This window comes from Phalaenopsis equestris, unplaced genomic scaffold, assembly GCF_001263595.1.
Source record: "Phalaenopsis equestris unplaced genomic scaffold, ASM126359v1 Scaffold212053, whole genome shotgun sequence".
NCBI lineage: Eukaryota > Viridiplantae > Streptophyta > Magnoliopsida > Asparagales > Orchidaceae > Phalaenopsis > Phalaenopsis equestris.
In genome coordinates, this window is record NW_018231011.1 from 357,809 (window position 1) to 364,686 (window position 6,878).

Genomic DNA, 6,878 nt, shown 5'->3' on the forward strand with positions numbered 1-6,878 from the left:
ATGTATACTTGCGTTAATATTATTATGGATTTAGCAGTTTAAGAATTTTAAAAGATAAAACTATTTTAATTTAAGATATTTGCATTGGGATTGAATTGCATATTTATTATAAGTATTGTTGTGTTTATTTTGTAATATTGAAAAATATTTGCAAAAATAATACACAACAAATCTACGCATCATACCAACTTAAATGAAAAAAGACATCCTATTCTCAATCCACGCGATACGTGTGAGGCCCCCTTCATTTGAATAAGGCTTTCGATTCTCATTCTGAGGCTTGTACCTAAATTTCAGTTCTCATCTCGGGGTCAGTACCTTAATTTTGATTCTCATCCTCCAAGATATGTGTGAGACACCCTTAATGGAACAAGGCATCTTATTCTCAATCCTCAAGATTGGTGTGAAGCCCCGTTCAATGGAACAAGGCTTCTGATTCTCATTCTGAGGCTGTTACCTAAATTCTAGTTTTCCTCTCAAGGCCAGTACCTAAATTCTGATTCCCCATTCTTTGAGATGCGTATAAGACCGCCTTAAATGGAGTAAGGCATCCTATTCTCATATTACTTGGCACTTTCGATCAGCCTCTTGAGCTGAATGTGAGACTTCTAAGGTCCATGTGCTTTCCATATCAATCTGGTCTCCCCACACATAATTCAATCTCCTAAAAATTTAAATCAAAACTAAAATGAAAATTGAAATTTAAGACATTGAAATCGAATTAAATCTTCGTAGTGGCTATCCGTTTCCCTGACGGTTGTCTCCGGCATCCCCTTTCTGTTTCCCGAGTGAGAGTCTTTGTTTACTCAATAGAAATCTCCTTCCTTTTTTTCTCCATTCTGTTCTAGATGTGTTAGCTTGGACATTTGTGTTGGCTTTTTTTATCTCTTTGGTCAATGTCAATACGTGCGATGTGCTTGCCTAAGACACCACACCTACTGGGGATCCATTTGTTGACCTCACTTTTGGTTGAGGTCTAGTCTCTTCCTTAGAAGTCTAGGATCTTGCCATAATATTTTTTTTGTTGACTATCCTAGAGGACTACTGATGGCACCCTCACCTTTAGAAATTTTAAAACACCAATTTTGCTCAGTTTGAAATTCCAAATGTTGGTTTAAAAGTCTAGCACTTAGTTGGTGGAGCCAATATGGGGGAGCTTAAGATGTGTCCCAATTGGAATGTTTGGCTGATGTGGTCTTGGTCAGTCTCACAAACACATACACTTGATACCCCTCACTTACACTCTTACACTCATATTAACCAAAAATGCTTAGTTGATCCCTTACTCTTTTTGGAAACTCATGTGGATGGTCCCCTAAACCATTAGCCTTAGGCTAGGGTTTGGCTAAGAACAACACATGGAAGATCCAAAGTGGGGTTTCCATTGGTCTCATGGCTCAAGTAGGGTAATTTCATTATTGGCATCCTATTGAACCGAATTTTACCTAAATACCCAACTTTAGCCTTTTTCTCCTAAACTTTCCCAAATTACCAAATCACCCATAAACCCAAGATTTTTTAAAAATTCCCAAAATTACCTAAATTCTCAAAATATCTTCAAAAATTATTTCAAACCATTCCAAATCACCGAAATTGACCAAAATGCCTCACGTTTTCAAAATCCCCAATATACCCCCAAAATTGTAGATACACCAAAAATATATGTATTTTTAGACCCATATTTTATACTCATCTTTGGTGATATTGTACTTTAATGAAAGGAATTTTTTTATGTATTATGCAGGTTGTTAATTTTTAGGACTTGGAGCAAAAAGGAAGAAAAAATGATGAAATTGCAGTCAAAATGGAGATTTTGAAAAATTTTTCAGCGCTGATGACGCCATTTGACAGAGAAGACATATTTAATTAAATGGCTACTAGCAATGACAACCTTAGAATGGGCCTGATAACATCAATGTTAGTGCAGAACCTATTTCTAGAAGATTCAACAAATTTCAACGCTTTTCAAAGAGTTTTTAGATGCACCTTTTAGAGAACCAACCCTAGAATCTATTTAGAGTCGAAATTCATCAAAAAAGGCCCCCCCCCCCTCGCATTTCTTCAACTCCTCCATGCCACTTTACATCATTCCACACTATTCCACACCATTAGTCATTTATTTTTTTTATAGTTTTGAGTTTTTGTGGTGAGTTTAAGTGTAAATTACTCACTAAGAAGTGTTAGAGAGGGAGAGAAGTGAGAGATTTCTTCTTCCTAAATTTCCTAAGAGAGGCTACGAGGGATTTGCTTTGAGAGGGATTTGCTTTGAATTTGCTTTGAGTAAAAGTTTAAAAAAAGTGTTTTTAGTTTATTACTGTTGTATGAACTTACTTTTATATATAAAAATTGTGTTTTGTTATATCTTTCTCATAAAGTCTGAGTAGTTTCCCTATATTTTTTTACTTTATTCTGAGATATGATGAAATGAAGTGATAATTTGGATGTGTCAATGTTAAAATATAAAATAAATTGTGATAGTTTTTCAACTCCGTTCTTAATTTACTTTTTAATCAGGTCAATTGAATTGCTAAAATATGTTGTGAAACATTAAGATCCTAAAGGGCTATTCTTTCTACAACAAGGGAAGGGTCACATTCAATTTGATAAGTGAGAATGTAGTCAATGGGGTTGAGTGCAAACAAATAGGGAGATATATTTTGATGAGCGTAGAATTGGAGATCTTATGGTGATAGACTAAAATTTCTAATTTGGTCTAGTTGCTTGAGTATAAGAACTAAAGAAAGAGTTAGCCTTCAGGAGAAGAGGAGTGGGAGCCAATATCTTCCTAGCCTAACCACGGATTTAGGGACTAAACCTAAGATTAGCCAAAGATTTTCTATAACACTGAATGAGAGTAGAGAATTAAAACTGCTCCTATTTGGCATAATACAAATTTAAACCATTTATCTCATCTCATTTCATAAAAAAACTAGTTGTAGTGGGAAAGATGCTTTTCATATTAGAAAACTTCATCATATAAACAGAGTTAAGTAGTTACTATTTTAAACTCTGCATTTAAATTCTGCTAGTAGTTAATAATTTAGTTTTGATAGTATCTTAAACTTTCAAAATTATTTCAAAATTAGTGACACAATAATTTTATTTTATTTCTGTGAATTTCTTAGTTAATTTATCATTTCAAATTTAAACCTTCCTCGTGGGATTGATATTTTGGAGTTAAATAGAAACTCTTATATTACTTGATAACGATACGTATACTTGCGTAGAATCTCAACATTAAGTGCTTAATATTATTATTCATAAAATACAACATCAAATTTTTGACACTGTTGTAAAGCGAAGTTAACTTTATAAATTTTACACAACTATATTCAACTGGGATAAAGTTTTTGGTGTCGTTGCCGAGGAAGATAATGGCAAATTAAAGAGATTTGGTAAATTAGGTAATTTAGAAAAAAATAAAAAAATCAGAAAAATATATAAAATCAGAAATCTAAAAAATATATATAACTATATGAGTATTTTTAAGAAATTTTTCTTTGCTTAGTAAATTTGTTTATAGGACATATTGGATTTGAAGGTTTAGTACCTTATGATTCAGAATTAGAAAAAATTATTAGAAAAATTAAAAAATAACAAAAAGAGATTAAAAATTTGAACAAAATGATGAATAACTTAGATAATAAAATAAATGAAAATTGACAAAGACCTTTAAAAGATTATGCTAATCCAACAACACATGAACTTCACTTAACTATTCAAGATATTACTGCTAATTCATTTGAGCTTAAACCTAGTATTATCCAAATGATACAAAATAATAGTTTTGGAGGAACATCACTTGAAGATCTTTACTTACATCTTGCTACTTTCCTAAAATTTGTGCTACTTTTAAATATGATAATGTGTCTAATGATGATGTTAGGCTTAGACTTTTTCCTTTTTCATTATAGGATAAAGCTAAAGCTTGATTAAATTCATTAGCACATGGATCTATCAGAACTTGGGGAGAACAATCACAAAAATTCTTGGCTAAAAATTTATGAATGGGCCAATATATGGACTGGGGCATCCTTCCACAATTTTCCTACTTTGCAGTCAATCTCAAGTTCCATATGAAAGTTGGGAGAAAGTTTTGTTACGTTGGGAGCCCATGATTCTTATTGATGAAAATTATATTAGGAATGAAAATGAAGTATTAGATATTATTTTGGATCATTCATCACATGCTTCAACACCATTTATGCCACAAAAAATTGGAAGTTCAATAGCTTTGGAGAATAAAATGAAGAAAATACAAAGAGAACTTCAGAGTATTCTGAATGCAATAAGAATTCTTAACTACCTTTTTGATCACCAAGTTTGGAGGATGAAGGAGAACTTCGCTCATACTGAATAATTGAAGTAGAATTATTGCAGATGTTCAAGAAAAATTGATGAATCAATAAAAATTCAATTGATCAATTCCTGCACCAACCCTTCTACAATTCGTAGAATAATTGAAGAAGTTGGACTCTATACTACTTTAAAGTACTTATGTATTTAATGTGATTGTGTGGATTTACTTTGCTTTACTTTGCTTTAGAATTCTATTGATTTGATTGTGTATAGTTTTGTGTCAGCGTTCTAGTGTTGTGGCTTGATTTTGACACTAAATTATAATTTAGTTTGCTTTAAGGATGTGAAAGTGTAATTAGAAAGAATATATTTGTAAAAAGTGTGTTTTCATATATAAAAGTTAGTTTGGTGTTGTTTGTGAAAATGCTTGTTTGTAAAATTATTTTTAGATGAATTATTTTTAGATGAAAATTAGTTTAGATGAAAATTAGTGTTCAAAAGACTAAATAGACATTAGAGTGAATCAAAAGAAAATTGAAAATTGTGAAAATCAAATAAATGACTTTTTTGGCCAATGGCGCCGACATGGGTGCCGACAATGCCTTCGACCCAAACTGACATAAACACCCTTAAACATTCATAATTTGCACTGTAAAATATTATTTCTACCCTTTGAGTCACCTTCAACCTCTGGTTTTTGCACCTAGATCTTGTTATTGCTTGGATTTGAGGTGAATTTAAGGCAAACGAAGTTTAGATTTCATCTTCTCTAGGCAAGAACTACACTTTGAACTCAAAATTTTAAGGTACACTTTGAACTCAATATTTTCTATTTTCACCAAGGATTTAACTTACATTATAGAGATCCAAAATTTTAAAAAAGTTTTGGAATATTTTGAGAAAAATCTTTCATGAAGAACTCTTACTAAGTAGATTTAATTTTAAAGCGTTCCACATTATGATTTTGGAATTTTTGGGATTTTATTTGGATTTTATCAAATTTTCTTAGATTTACGATGGCACCAAAAATGAGCAAAGGAAAGAGAAAGGTGGATTTTGATGATCAAAAGTTTGTCAATTACAAGGCCAACATTTGCCTCAATTTTCTACTTTCAACTAAAAAAGTAATTCATCACCAAGGATTTAAAAATCTGGGTGGAGATGTTGAAAGAATAATCAATGCTTGACGATGGGAAAATTTTTGTTACTTTACTTCCGAGGCTATTATTGGTTTAGTGATAGAGTTGTATGTCATTTTTAAGGAGACTTCTAACGACTATGTGTTTGTTCGTGAGAAAATGGTGGAGTTTACTCCAAGAAAAATTAATGAATTTTAACAGTTAGAAGATGTGTATGACTGTCAGTACAAATCATTTTCTGCTACAAATGAGGCCTTAGATAAAGTTATTTATTTTCTTACTGATGGAAGAGGAGCTTGGAAAGTGAAGAATGGTGTTTAGGTAAACTTTCCTCTTTCTTTGTTAAATGTAGTGTCTAAGGTCTGGTTCTACTTTATTTCTAGAAGAATGATACTAACAAATCATCATAGTGAGGTTACAAAAGATAGGGCCATCTTGAACTTCTATATCTAGCAGATGAGAAGGATAGATGTTGACTCTTTTATTTATAAATACACTCGATCTATTACATTGGAGAGACTACTGGTGGTTTAGCACGCCCTGCCCTGATCTTCACACTGTGTGAATAGACAGGAGTTGATTTTAGAGTGGATGAGGAGATAATTGAATATCTAAAACCTATTGGGCCTGCCAATATAAGGACTTATGAATCTCATGCTGGATGGAGATCTGAAAGTAGGAGTAGGGATATTCCTTCCACTTCAAATACCCCTACTCTCCAGGAACTTGTGGCCAAGAAATTATGGAGTAGATGTTGATCCAACATGGAGATATCTTAAGAATGGAAAGTAGAATGGAAAATATGGAGGCGATGAATGCACACAATGATGATTTGATACAAAAAAGGTTTTAATATGATGCTACTTATGATGATGCAATGGTCAGATACATGAGGGGTGATCACTCAGTTCAGTTTCCTACTCACCCTATTTTTACCCTATATCAGCAGCAAAATTTGGATGTGAGAAGAAGAAGAAGATAATGATTGGTGATGCTTTAGTTATATTTTTTTATTTTATATTTTGTTGTACTTTATTATTGAGACTGTTTGTTTTTAGAGTGTAACACTTTATTTTAAATTTTATGTTGAATTGTGAACCTTAGATTTATGAAACTGTTGAAAATCATTTTAGTACTGTTGCTAGTTTTTAGTACTTTGTTGGATGTATTTGTAGTAACTCTTTCTCCTCAAAATTTTTTATGTGTTCTATGTTATTTAATGTTTTAGGTCTTATAGTTTTTCATATTAACACCAGCAATTTTTCAGAGTTAAGTTTCAAATCAGAACCCTCAACAAGTAAGTCTTTTCTTTATGTATTAAATGTTTTCTTTCACCCTTTATTTTTAAGTTTTTCATGCAAACTGTTTTAAAAATTTAAGTTAGGGGGGAAAGAAAAATTTCTTTTTAAAGGAAAGAGACTTAATTTTATTTGTCCTCAA